Source organism: Peromyscus maniculatus, chromosome 2, assembly GCF_049852395.1.
Source record: "Peromyscus maniculatus bairdii isolate BWxNUB_F1_BW_parent chromosome 2, HU_Pman_BW_mat_3.1, whole genome shotgun sequence".
Classification (NCBI taxonomy): domain Eukaryota; kingdom Metazoa; phylum Chordata; class Mammalia; order Rodentia; family Cricetidae; genus Peromyscus; species Peromyscus maniculatus.
In genome coordinates, this window is record NC_134853.1 from 83,593,029 (window position 1) to 83,607,739 (window position 14,711).

Genomic DNA, 14,711 nt, shown 5'->3' on the forward strand with positions numbered 1-14,711 from the left:
GAAACAGAGGGATTTCATTTGGAGCACTGGTCCTCTCTCTAGGGTTTCCCCCTCAGGCTGCCGTTCAAAGCGTCTGCTGCCAATGTTGAGTCTGGAGTTTTTATGACGGGTTCCCATCTAGATAAAGGGCAGAAGGAAAGAGGTCCAGGAGGATAGATACCAAAAACCTCGGGGCTCTCTGGAAAAATCCACTGTTTAATAGCTACATTCCTGACCAGAAATAATGTTCTGCTTTTCCCCGGACACTGGTTTAAGCTTGTGTGCATGTGCACATGGGTGTTTCAGGAGCACTGTAACCGTCTAACTGTGACAGACCTAGTATGCTCCCAGGTTCCACCTTTTACATGAAGTCTGTGTGTTAGACACTTTTCTGCTGGCTAAAATGTGGGCCATTGCATCTAATGAAAGTCAAGGTCCGTCTGTAATAGCCAGCCCCACCCACACATGTATCCCTTGCCCACCACGTCTGCAAACACACCAAGACCACCTTGAAAGGAGGCGAGTGGCCCCTCCCCCGGTAGTCTTCAATTTAGCAGATTTGTTTTGTTTCATTTGCCCGTGGAGGACCCCAGACATGCTGGGTAAGCACTCTACCACGGAACCACGCCGCGTGGAGGACCCCAGACACGCTGGGTAAGCACTCTACCACGGAGCCACGCCTCCAGCACGAGACTCCAGCTGCCAACAAAGGCTTTGCTCCTCTGGAGAAATGTCACCCCGCCCCCACCCCTGCTGCCACCTCCAGGTAAATAGACTTCTTCTTGGAAGCTAAGTGGCTCTGACCCTGCTGCCTTCTGAGGCACAGGAGGTTCCGTCAGCCTTCTCATGCCCCTCCTTGCCCACAAACACCCCCGCCCCAAAACAAACATCCTACCTGGAATGAGTTTATGGGCCTTGGGCAGCAAATGCAGTCTTAGCTGCAGTCTGTGGCTGTGCTAGCCCGTAGCCCACACCGCGGGCTTTTTCTGTTGTTATCGACACAAGTCCACACGCTGGTCTTTACAAAGGTAAGGGGCTTATTTGGGGCTCATAGTTCTGCTCCAAAGTTGAAGGCCAACATCTGGTGGTGAGCTTTTCACTAACCGTGTCCTGAGTTTCCACAGGGACATTACATAGTAAGAGACAGGAATGTGATGTGATGTGTGTGTGTGTGTGTGTGTGTGTGTGTGTGTGTGTGTGTGTGCACATGTGCACGCTCACCTGAGTTTCCATAGGGACATTACATAGTAAGAGACAGGAATGTGATGTGTGTGTGTGTGCGCGCGCGCATGTGCGTGCTTACCTGTGTGTGTTCTGCCCATTCTCATCTTCTATAAGGCCAATGGGAATCAAATATGGGACTCTACCCCATAATCTTACCTGATCCTAACTATCTCACAGAGGCCCCACCTCTAAACACCAGACAGAGGCTAGGGTGCCTGTCTACCTTCATAACTGACCATTAGATAGACCCCAACATGAGAGATGACTCAGGAGTTAAGAGCACTTGCTGCCCCTGCGGAGTACGTGGGTTCAGTTCCCAGCACCCATATCAGGTGACTCACAGCCACCTCTAACTCCAGGTCTAGGCTCTCAGGCAACCTCTCTGGCCTCTAGGAGCACCTGCACACATCTGGTGCACACAAAGTCATGCAGACACATATAAATAAACCCTATAAAAATAACCATGATTTCACGAGAGACGAACCACACTCCAACTGCAGTACCCACCCCAGCACCAGTGTTCTCAGGAAGGCAAAGCCACAGGGCGGAAGGGCACTGCCGGGTGCAGCAGGCAGAAACCTCAGCTCCCTGCTCTGACAGTGGCACTCTTCTCTTTGTCTTACACTGTAAGCAGACTGACTCGACAGGGACTCTACAGGGCCTCAGATGCCCTGAAGGATCTGCATTTGGAAATGAACTTCACTCTCTCAGAGAAGCTGTGAGAGCCACAAACACAGTAATTCTGACCTTTCATGAAGGGGTATGGGGGGGGCACCGGGTAAAGAGGTGAGGCGCTCTCTCTCTCTCTCTCTCTCTCTCTCACACACACACACACACACACCACCTGGCCCATTATAGGAAGCTTCATCTGTTGGTCTGTTTGTTCTACGCAGCCTGAAAGGAAGCGTGTTGACAGCCACTTCCGGCCTCAGGATCAGCTGAGGGGCCTTGCAGCTGCCCACTATCCTGGGCAGAAACCAGGCAGGCAGCAAGAGGCAGCAGAAGCCAATCAGCAGCGCCCAGCACAGCAGCTCAGGCAGCCCAAGGGCACAGCCTATCTATGGCTGCAGATCTCTGCTGATAAGAGTCAGCTGACCTCGAAGGCCAGCGGCACCAACCTCACAAACGTGAGCTCCTCAGAACAGAAAATGCTTGCCTGGCTTACTTCGCAGCAGGTTTAGCTCCAGGTCTTAATGACTTCTTGGCTCACCACTGTTGAATTCTGTTCCCACCCGCTTCTCCTCTTTCTTGGCCTTCTGTTGATATACCTTTGAGTATCCCCTGAAGAAAGAAACCCTGGATAGAAACACTCTGAGTCTTTGCATGTCCAAGTTTGATTTTAGCCTTATAATTTAATTATATACTGAATATAGAATCAGTGGGTTCAAAATATTTAAGAGGTAGCTAATTTTTTTCACTCCAGAGACAAACAAAGATCACTGCATCCTAGGCCATCCTGGACTGCATAGCAAGAGTCTGCCCCAAGAAAAGAAAAAAAAAAAAAAAAAAAAAAAAAAAGGGGAGTTTCATTCCCTCGCCTTGCTGTTCCCTGTAGGGGCTGGAGAGATGACTCAATGGATAAATCGTTTGTCGTGTAAGCATGGGGACCAGAGTTCAGATCCCCAGAACCCACGTACGCCAGATAGATGTGGCAGCCCACTTGGAGTTCCTTGGAAGGCAGAAACAAGCAAGTTGAATAGCTCCAGGTTGAACTGAAACCCCCTACCTCAAAGAAAGATGGAGAGCCTCTGATGAAGACACTAGACCAATGGTCCTCAACCTTCCTAACGCTGCGACCTTTCAGCGCATTTCCTCATGTCATGGTGACCCCCCAAACTATAAGATCATTTTCATTGCTACTTCATAACTGTCATTTTGCTACTGTTATGAATCATAATGTAAATATTTGTGCTTTCCAATGATCTTAGGTGTGTGGTCCACAGGTTGAGAACCACTGCACTAGATGGATGTCAGCCTTCAGTCTCTACAGGTGTGCTCACACACATGCACGAGCACCCTCACATACACATGCTCTCCCACACATAGACACATATGCACACCACACAGCCATGCACAATAAAATAAGATTTAAAAAACACTGCAGTGTGGTCTACAGAGCTAGTTCCAGGACAGCCAAGGGTGTCACACAGAGAAACCCTGTCTTGAAAAACCAAACCAAACAAAACCACTGCAGTGGTTTGAATGAGAATGGCCCCCATAGGCTTATTTATTTGAAGGCTTGGTCCCCAGTTAATGGAACTGTTTGGAAAGGATTAGGAGGTGTGGCCTTGTTAGAGGAGGTGTGTCAGTGGAGGTGAGCTTTTAGGTTTCAAAAGCTCACACTATTCCCAGTTAGCCCCCTCAGATTATGTAGTAAGACATAAGCTTTAAACTACTGCTCCAGCACCATGCCTGCCTGCCTGCTGCCATGCTCCCCACCATGATGGCCATGGACTCCAACCCTCTGGAACTGTGAGCCCCAAAGTCAATGCTTTCTTTTATAAATTGCCTTGATCATGATGTTCTGTCTCAGCAACTGAAAAGTAACTAAAACAAACATTATACTCATGTTTATTATACGTATTAGTATCATTTATAATGGTGTATATTATAAAGCCAGCCAGATGAACAGATACACGCTGAGATCTGGGATGGTCCCAAGCACAAGAGCTCCTGTCCACAGAACTGGGGTGCAGCACCCTACTGGCGTATGGGAGTGTTGTTCCTCTTCCTCTGAACCTCCTGTGTTCAGCTACTTTGAACTCTTCTGGGCTTTTATGGAGATTTTATTGTGCAGACATGAATGCTAGACTGGGTGGGGAGATCCAGCAAATCCTGTCTATCCAGATTCTTTAGTATTCCTTCCTTGTGGGTATACAGCAAGCGTCCTCTGGAATGAGGAAGGTCTTATGACCCATTGTTGAATGAGAGTTGGTCAGAGAATTTATTATGGCCAGCTAAAAGAGAAGAGTGGTGTGTGTGTGTGTGTGTGTGTGTGTGTGTGTGTGTGTGTGTGTGTGTGTGTGAAGGGATTAAAATTTGCTTTATCCACCTTGGGAGACAGAAATTCTACTTTGTATAACCTGTCTTAAGGAGTAAGTTAGAGGCCGAGAGCCATAATACAGATATAAACAGTGAAATATGTAAATATTAAGTCTATTGCTCTATGAGTTTATATACAGCTGCCAGTTAAACCAAAACACAGAACATTTGGGTCCCGAGATGGCTCAGTGGGTAAAGGCACTTGCCACAAAGTCTAATGACCTTGTCAGCTCCAAAGGAAACTCCACTCCCTCCAAGTCTGGCACTGTGTCCCTCTATCAAAGGAGCCATTCCTCATCACTGTCGGAAGGGACAGACGGCTGTCTGTGGTGCCTGTTAGCCTACCAACGTGCATGCAAGCTGGCCTCCAGGCTCCCTCTGTACCTGGGCTCCTCTCAGCTCTACTCACCCCCCTCCCCAAACTTCTCCAGTTGGGGGCGGGTCCCTTTTCCAGCTTCACATTCCTGGACAACCCTGCCATTTCAGCCAGCACCCTCTTGTTCCTCTCTTTTCTCTTCCTCTCTTGGTCTCCTCATCTCTTCCTCTCTCACTCTCCTCCTCTCTTGCTCTTGTCTTATGACCAAGTCCATTCTTCTGGACATGCTCAATCTATTACTTTCTCTCCTTGCTCTTCCAGATGCTTCTGGCTGTTCTCTCTTTCATATCCACAATAAAAACCTTCCCCTCAACCATACCTTGGAGCCATTATGTCCTCAGTTATACAGACCTGAATTGGCTCCCTGGACCCCTCAAGGTGGAAAGAGAGAATTGCTCCCAAAAGTTGTCCTTTGACCTGTTTCAAGCAAATAACAAATAAATAAATGCAAAAAAAAAAAAAAAACCCAGAACTTCTCAGGCCCCCTGGATGCTTCCTTATTGAATGAGGGGTGTGTGTGCATGTTTGGCATCCTTAGCCTGTGCTGCCACTGAGGGCTATAATGATGTCTATCCGTGGTCTGTAGTGCTGCTGTGACCATGCTGAGGTCCAGGGACATGCTGACACCGGAGACCATGTGGATGTCTATAGCCCATACTGTCACCAGAAGCCACGTGGAAGTCCATGATCCATGCTCCCCAAGACCAGAAAGCACAAGGAAGCTACTTTCGTCATGGCATCGTGACTGCAGACTCACAGTTGAGAAAGAGGGACAGAGGTTTCCCTGACAACCTCGACCCCCATACACACACACACACACACACACACACACACACACACACACACACACACAAAGTAACAGCCTAGACAGAAAGCCATTGAAGAGAATGCTTAAAAAAATTATGGTAAGGATGCTGAACTGGCCAGGCCAGGCCCCTGGGACCACCCTCCTCAGGGAAGGGCAGAGTCAGCTTTCCCAGGCCCACGCCATCCGGGCCAGCGCTCACATGCCGGTTTTGAAGGGTGGATGTGGTGATATTTTGTTGTACCCTAATAAAATTTGCCTGATGATCAGAGGACAGAACAAGCCACTAGATTAAACATAGAGGCCAGGCAGTGGTGGCACACACCTTTAATCCTAGCACTCGGGAGGCAGAGATCCATCTGGACCTCTGTGAGTTCAAAGCCACCCTGGATTACATGAGATTGACTCAGTCTAGGAGAGAAACAGAGCCAGGGAGCAGTGGCACACACCTTTAATCCCAGCACTTGAGATCTCATGCCGCTGCTACCAGTATTTGGGAAGCACACACACCTTTAATCCCAGCACTAGGAAGGAAGTGATATGGCTGGGCAGAAAAAGGTATATAAGGCGTGAGGAAACGGGAACTAAAGGCTTTTTGGCTGGAGCCTTTTCGGCAGAAGCCCTTTCTGGCTGAAACCTTTTCAGCTGGAAGCCTTATTGGCTGGATCCTTTTCGGCGAAGAACTCAGAGACATTCTCGGAGTTGGCACGGTGAGAAGTAGCTGTGGCTTGTGCCTTTGTCTCTCTGCTCTTTCAGCAGTTGCCCCAATATCTGGCTCCGGGTTTGTTTGTTTTTTTTTTTAATTTTTATTAAAAGACCTATTTTAGCATTCATGCAACAGGTGGGACCCTCTCTCTCTCTAGTGTGGGGGGCCAGCTCTCCCGTGGGGGGTGGGGTCAGCACTCCTGCTGCAGTGTCCAGCAAGGGGCAGGGATAGCTGTCCCGGGGGTGTCTCGTGAGGGGTGGGGCTGGCTCAGCACAGCCCTCGGATTTCAACATGCATGGTTCCTATGACCCCCTGTGGTAACACGGGCCGTGGACATTATCCCAGACCCCAGCTGCAGCAGAATCAAGGCAGAGCCCTCGGCGGCAGCTCAGGCCTGGACATCACTGTGGCCCTGGTGGCAGCACAGGTCACCCAGATCAGAATGGCCCTGTGGGCAGAAGGGACAAATATTGCTTTTAGGTGACAGCTTTACTGAGGTGGAACTCAATACAGAAAATCATCATTTTTAGGTGTACAATTCAGTGGTTTTGAGTACATTATTCATAGCTAAGGACAAGAATGATCAAATTCCAGAACATTTTTATCATTATTAATATTTTTATCACTTCCCTTATGTCTTCCCTATTTCCTCTCATCCACTTATAAAATGGAATTACATACGTACATGACCTTTTGTGTCTGTCTTCATTCACTTGGCATAATGTCTCCAAGATTCCCCTGTGTATTGTTGTATATAAGGACACTTGTGTCCATTGTTGCCCAGCAAACTATGAATGGTTTGAGCCGATTACAAGGCTAGAGGGCCCGGTTTCCATTCAAGACTGCCTCCGTTTCCGACATCAACCACAGCTTCACCTTGGAGTTTGATGATTCACCAGAAAGCCTCCCGTCCTTCACTGAGGCATTCCCACCATGGTGACCTTTTATTACAGGTAAAAGACACAGATAAGGCTCGTTAAGAAAGCAATGTGTAGAGCAGAGTCCAGCAGAATTCCAAACACGACATTTCTATTACCCTTTCCTCATGGAATCAGGCTGCCTTTGGCTCCTGACCTTAACACGGGACACTGTGAGTAGAATATTGCCGTCAGGGAAGCTTGCCTGTACTTTTGGTCTGTAGAGTTTTATTTCACCTCATAGACATGACTAATTGATTGATTGGTTGATTACCTGTGATTGATCTCAGCTTCCAGGTCAACAAGCCAGGGGACATCCAAAGTCACACTGTTGATTTCTGATCTGACTCCACTTTGTGGGGCCCAGTAAGGGGGTGACCAACTCCCATTTTAAATCACCTCGTTGAGACTATCTGTTAAGAACCAAGGCCCCAAGGCAAACAAAGATTCTCCTATCAGTCATAACATTCCAGCACAGAACAGAATTACATCCCTGAAGCCCAGGGCAAAGGCCAGATAGATCTTCTTTTGGAAGAGACTAGACTCTACCCCACATACATACTTCACTGTAGGAACATGCTACATTCAAACATCTATACCTTTGCTGGTGAAAATTCAGATTGTTTCAACTTTTATTCTAGTGCTTAATCCTTCTATGAACATTCATATACAAATCTCTATGTGGTTAAATAATATTTCTTTCATATATGTATAATTTTATTTTATATATATGAGTGTTGGAAATTGAACCTGGGGCTCAAGCCTGGATTTTCTGGAAAAACAGCTGGTGCTCTTAACTGCTGAGCCATCTCTCTAGCTGCTAAAAAGCATTTCTTAATTTTCATCTGCTGCTTATTCAATTCAGCCTTATTTTTTAAGTGTTCCTTTGTTATAGTAAGTGTGTCGAAGGACGTGCTCCAGAGATGGCTCAGCACTTAAGAGTAAATTGTTCTTGCAGAGGACTAAGTTTGACGCCCAGCAACATCATCAGGTGTTTCACACCCTCCAGGGGATCCGACGTCTCTTCTGGCCTCTGTGGGCATCTCCATTCACTAGCGCACAACCTGCCTCCCTGCATACATCAGGCACAAAGAGTGTGCCCCCCTTAAAAGGGCAAGCTCACTGGCTGGTCCAAGATTGAGTCTAGGCCCAGCTCAACCTGGACTATAGAAAGATTTCTGGTGGTTAGACAGAAGCCAGCATTCCTCAGAAACTTGTGAAACTGGTCCCCAGCTGCCAAGAGGACTCATTTCCTCTACTTCTGGCAAAAGCGACAAGATCGTTCGATTGACATATACCTATGGCACCTATGAGCGTATCCAAGTCCACTAGCTTTCAGGATCCCCCACTTCCCACTCACAAATACTTGTTACACATTGAAAAGCCCCAGTTCCTCCCTTCCAGCTCACAGGCTTCCTTCTTCCCCAGATACCTATTATCCTTATCACCCTGGAGACACTGGCCCCCCCCCCCCCCCCACACACACACCAGCCTCGCTTCTCTCTGCTTTTCTGGAGAGACAGCCTCAGCAGTTTGGAATAAAACTGTTTCTTTTCCACCCATGGAGTGTCCATTTCAGTTTCTTTACTGTGCCCCTCACATACAGTATACACACAATTTTTTTTTTGTTTTTGTTTTTGTTTTTGTTTTTTCGAGACAGGGTTTCTCTGTGTAGCTTTGCGCCTTTCCTGGAACTCACTTGGTAGTCCAGGCTGGCCTCGAACTCACAAAGATCCGCCTGCCTCTGCCTCCCGAGTGCTGGGATTAAAGGCGTGCGCCGCCGCCGCCGCCGCCGCCGCCGCCGCCGCCGCCGCCGCCGCCGCCGCCGCCGCCGCCGCCACCACCACCACTGCCCGGCTAATTTTTTTTTTTTTTTTTAATTTCCAAAAACAGAGAGGTAAACATACATGTCTATCATCCAGAAGCATCTTCAGTAAACTTCTTAACATACAAACTTATTGATATTCTTTTCATTGGGAGTAAAAGAATCCCAGCTGTACTAGCCAAAGCAAAAGAAAATCTTAATTCATCTTTTGAAGAGTTTATCATGGAACATTAGCAAAGAAATACAAGACTTGGGGACGGATTGCAATGGAGGGGATTGGGACCCCTTGGAGGGTATCTCCTGTCCCTTTTCCTATTGTATCTGCTTGTTCCCTCCCCTTGGTAGGTCCCTTTCAGCCCATGATTGACAAGATTGGGTGCCAGCAGCCTATGAATTCCTCAGTGCAAGCCCAGCCATCTGGAAGTGACTGGTCTGTCTTGACCTGTGGAGATGCAGTATTCTGAAAATATCTCTCGAATTCTAAGAGACTGGAACGTTTGCTGAATCTCACAGCCAGCGTGTCACCTAAGACTGGACTGCTAGCCTATGGTGTACTCAGACTGTTTGTTACCCTTCCTTTAAGAGAGCAATGCAACAGCCAACCTTACTAGCCTTGGATTTACAGCCTACGCCAGTGCAGAGCGGTGCCTTAGGTTATGTCCTCTTCCATGCTCCTGACCTGATAACACACGTGCATCATTTGCTGAAAGCCACAAATACAGAAGTGGAAAGCAGTTTCCCAAAATCTGCTGTAAATGTGGAAAGCAACCCTTTACGGATAACTGGTTCATTAACAATGATTGCTGTCTGGGCCAGGTGGGATCAATTGGAGCCCATGACTTAAACCCTTGCAAAACTGCTAAAGATCTGTAAAGTATACCATGTGTGCTTTCTGTGAGATTCAATAAGTATAAACCCTCCGTTAGGGCCGGACACCACGCACAGACACACGGCTCAAACAACACACAAGGACAGATACACACAGGCAGAGGGTCAGACGGATTCATAAAACAGCCTTCAGGCAAGCACAGATTCAGGTCACACAACAGACAGCCAGGGGACAGAAGACACAGGGAGTGTGAGGCAGAGAATTCAAATCAGGACTTGCTCTTGGTTAGATGACTCCGAGGGGGAGTGTTTTTATTTATTTCCTTAATGGAACGTCGATGCATTATGGGTGACTAGGAGTTCATTACTAGTGTGTTATAATCCACACATTGACTCTCCCAGCATACTTAGCCTGGGTTTGGCCAGGGAAAAGACATGAAGGGTCTTGAGTGGTCAGCTTCATAACATGACTAAAAGACAAATGACCTCCTGGTACTAAACGTTTGATGATGACTTCTCACTGTTACAATGTGGATTGGCAGGGGGGGGTTCTAGAAATGAGGATGTACCAACTGATACGTATAATAAATAATATTTTTCACTAAAAAAAAAAACAACCCTCTGTGACTTCCTGTATCGTACTAGCTTCTCTGTAATCTGCTCAAATCTCCATGTGCCTTTTCCTCTACAGCCCCCGTCAGTCACATCTCCCGCACGTACTGAACGCTCACTTACGTGTCTTTCTCTTTAGACTATAAACTGCTCAAGGGCATGGAAAGGTGTCATTGTGCCGGTTACTTTTGCTGATGGTGACCAAATCCTTGACAGAACAACTTAGAACAAGGAAGGACTTGGTTTTCCTTCACAATTTCAAGTCTATAGTCCACAGTTGCCTGACCCCATGACCTTTGGGCACAGCATCGCAGTGGCATCACCTCAGGGAAGACAGGGAGCAGATAGGACAAGAGATACAGGGATAACCATCAAAGGTATGGCCCCCAGGGACCTCCCTTTACCAGCTAGGCCCCACCTTCCCAAGTTTTCATCACCATCTAGGGAGCAAGCATACTCAAACCCCAACAACCATGTTAGCCAAGTATCACTGTGCCTGGGACGATGCCTCGGGTCTAGTTAATAGTCTACATTTGGGGAAAGGAAGGATCGCTTGCCAGTTGACTTTGATATGCAGCTCAGCTAAACATCCATGGAGCCAGGCAGGGTGGAAAAGGTGGAGATGAATCATCCCTTTACACGTCTCATTTCCTGTTCATTCAAAAGATCCGTGTTTCTCGGATGATCCAGCCCCCAGATGTCTGTGTCCCGAAGGGCCGTCTCCAAGACTCTGAGGGGCCCTGCACTGTTCTGACTTGTTCACACGGTTGTTTTAAAATGGATAAGAGTGAGAAATATTGATGCTGTGCCAAAGTGGATGATGGAAAAGGAAGCGTACATTAGTCAGTTCAAAAGATTTCTCAAGCTTTGATTTTCCCTGGCAGGTTTGTGGGATGAACTCTAAGCACTCATGGGTAATTTTTAAATCAAATTATGCTTTTGCATCATGGCAACTACTTCGTAAATACAATTTGCTAATATCAGCCACAATGTCAGGAGGACAAGCTACAAACCTTAGATCTTCACATAAAACACAGGTTGCCACACATTGTTTAAATCAAGCTGCCTACACCTGTCCAAACAGGCTGGCTCCCTGGATTATCAATGTTCCAGCTGCTCGCTCTCCCCAGAATTCATCTATTCTGGGTTCTTCTTTGTCATAGCTTTACTGTGGCCTGTTTAGGAGACTTTATGTTCAAATAACATTTTTTAAAAATGGGTGAGAGATATAGTTCAGTTAGCAGAGGTCTTGCCTAGCATGCAGAAAGCCCTGGTTTTGAACCCCAGTACCACATAAGCCAGTCATGGTGGTGGATGCCTATAATCTCAGAGCTCAGAAGACAGAGAAGGAAAATCAGGGGTTCAGGATCAACCCTGTCTCAAAAAAGAAAGAAGGAAAGAAAAGACAGAGAGAGGAAGAGAGGAAGGCAAGCTGGAATTTTGCTTGTAGCTTCAATGACTTGAGTTGTGATTTGTTGGTGACTCAGATAATGTCACTAGAATCCAGCTTTTCTTCTTCTTTCTTTTTTAAAAATAACTTATTTTTATTTTATATGCATTGATGTTTTGCCTGCATGGATGTTTGTATGAGGACATCAGATCCCCTGGAACAGGAGTTACAGACAGTTGTGAGATGCCATGTGGGTGATGGTGGTGGTGGTGGGGAATTGAACCCAGGTCCTCTGAAAGAGCAGTAGTGGTCTTAACCATTGAGACATCTCTCCAGCCCCCAGAATCCAGCTTTTCTTCTCAGCATCTCTGGTTCCATTCCTGCATCCCCTCAAGATCATAGGATGGCAGCAGCCACAGTCCATCCATCTTCTCAGCTTAAAATCCAACAGACAGAAAGAAATGACGCCCAGAGCCTAGCTGTCCCTGCAGCGAATGCCCACAGCTAAATCAGTCATACCGCTGTAAGGGATTCTAAGACCAACAATTAGCTCCCCTGCACCAGGCTGGCCCTGACTATAGGGCCAGCCTTCTGTAACCCACAGGACTGCACTGGGAAGGGGTGGTTTGTGCAGGTGCCAGCTTGGGTCTTCTCAGGACGGTAAAGGGACACTGGGCAATAAGTCTGCCGGCAGCACTGAGCTTCTGGGCTTACAGCAGCTCAGATCTTGCCCTTCCTGCTTCAGCTGACATGAATTTTCAGACATGGTAACCTAAACGGGCTGGAAGTTTTCAAATGTCTCTCCATTGGCATTCTAACATGACTTTGGTCTCTCATCATTCTGAGTAACTCCTATTTCAGTGTTGTTTTTATTTTAGTTACATGTGGGAAAGGGCGAGACAGTGCAGGGGTCCAGCCATCTTGTATTCTTGCTAAGGCCATTTCAGGTTTAACTAAAATTTGCTCTCCTTGAAGGAAAATTCCATGGAAAATTGCCCAACTCAATTCCAGGAACCTGGGGTCAAGATGCTTCAGCTATCTTATCTGCTTCTGTTAAACTGCTTGCTTGTGCAAAATCTCCCCCTGCTGCTGCTGAGTGAAATACCAGGATGTAGTTTTTGCCTTAAAAACCCCGAATCCTCGGTGTTACACTTGAGTCCTGAATACCTGAGTGTAGCCTCAACTAGCTAAAATAAAGACTTTCATTTGGCTATTAACTGTTTCTGAGTGGTCATTTCTGGTAGTCTCACCATAACCATGTATATAGAAAATTATTTTATGCTAAAAACTGAGAATAGGGGTTTTCTGACCAGAGTAGAATTAAGTGGATCTTTCCCCACAAACACTGACACTTAAACCCCAGCAAAATGCTTCTTTTCTTTTGATTTTTTTTTTCTTTTTTTTTTTTTTTTTTTGGTTTTTTTCGAGACAGGGTTTCTCTGCGTAGTTTTGTGCCTTTCCTGGAGCTCACTTGGTAGCCCAGGCTGGCCTCGAACTCACAGCGATCCGCCTGGCTCTGCCTCCCGAGTGCTGGGATTAAAGGCGTGCGCCACCACCGCCCGGCTGATTTTTTTTTTTTTTTGAGACAGTGTCTCATTAAGTATCCCTGGAACTCTATGTAGACCAGGAGGGCTTCAAAATGGCAGAAATCCTTGTGCCTTTGCTACCTGTACTGACATCACAGACATGAGCCACCACACCCTGCTACTCAGTTATTTTTTATAACTCAAATACAGGACCTTACATGCCCTTAAATGTATTTTGTATTATTAGATTCAATCAATCATCATATTTCTTCTTTTAGCATAATTACACCGGGGTATATCCTGAATGACTTTCTAGAGACCAACTCTGCCCTCACTTACAAATGATTTTTTTTTAATAATTTATATTTTTATTTTATGTGCATTGGTGTTTTGCCTGCAGGCATGTTTGTGTGAGGGTGTAGGATCCTCTGGAACTGGAGTTATAGAGAATTATGAGCTGCCATGTGGGTGCTGGGAATTGAATCCAGGTCCTTTGGAAGAGCAGCCAGTAATCTTAACTGCTGAGCCATCTCTCCAGCCCAGGAATGATGTCTTAATATCACCACAAGCTGGCAAGTGGGGTAACAGGTGAGGTACTGGGCAGGGAAATGCATGGCTTTAGTGAAACCACACACAGCACTCATAGCTCCTGCAAAGAGTTAGGAAAGACCACATGTATGGGGCGGGATGCATATGTGACTTTATGCACTCGTATTCACTCATGTTGGGGTTCATGTGCACATGGGTGTGCATGCACATGTGCTGATGTCAGATGGCTCTTAAGTTACCCTTCATCTTACATACTGAAACAGGCTTTCTCAATGAGTGGAGAACTCCGCTTGCTCTGGGAGTCCCCTGTATCTGCCTCCCAAGTGAGGAAAACAGGTGGGTTGCCATGATCACCCAGCTTTTACATGAGTTCTGGGGATCTGAACTCTGGTCCTCACATATATGTTGTTGTGGAATATTATTTTAACTGGGGGAAAATGTGTTACATTTGTTTATGCTGCAAAAATATTAGTTTAACTGTGTAAAGTTGTGTTACATTTGTCTATGCTGCATTTGTTTAATGATGTAAGGATGTGTGTTTAATGATGTAAAGATGTGTTGCATTTGTTTCACTTTGCCTGCCTAAGGCACCTGATTGGTCTAATAAAGAGCTGAACAGCCAATCCCTAGGCAGAGAAAGGATAGGCGGGGCTGGTGGGCAGAGAGAATAAACAGGAGGAGAAATCCAAGCTCAGAAGAGAAGAATGAGAGAAGGAAAGAATGGGGACATGCCCAGGGCAAGAAGCCATGCAGCTGCCAGACAGACAGACAGAGAGAAGCAGTGAAAGACAGACATACAGAAGAAAGGTAATAAGCTCCAAGGCAAAGGTAGATAAAGAGAAACAGGTTAATTTATGTTCAAAGAGCTAGCCAGAAGCGAGCCTAAGCTAGGCTGAGCATTCACAACTAATAAGTCTCTGTGTCATGATTTG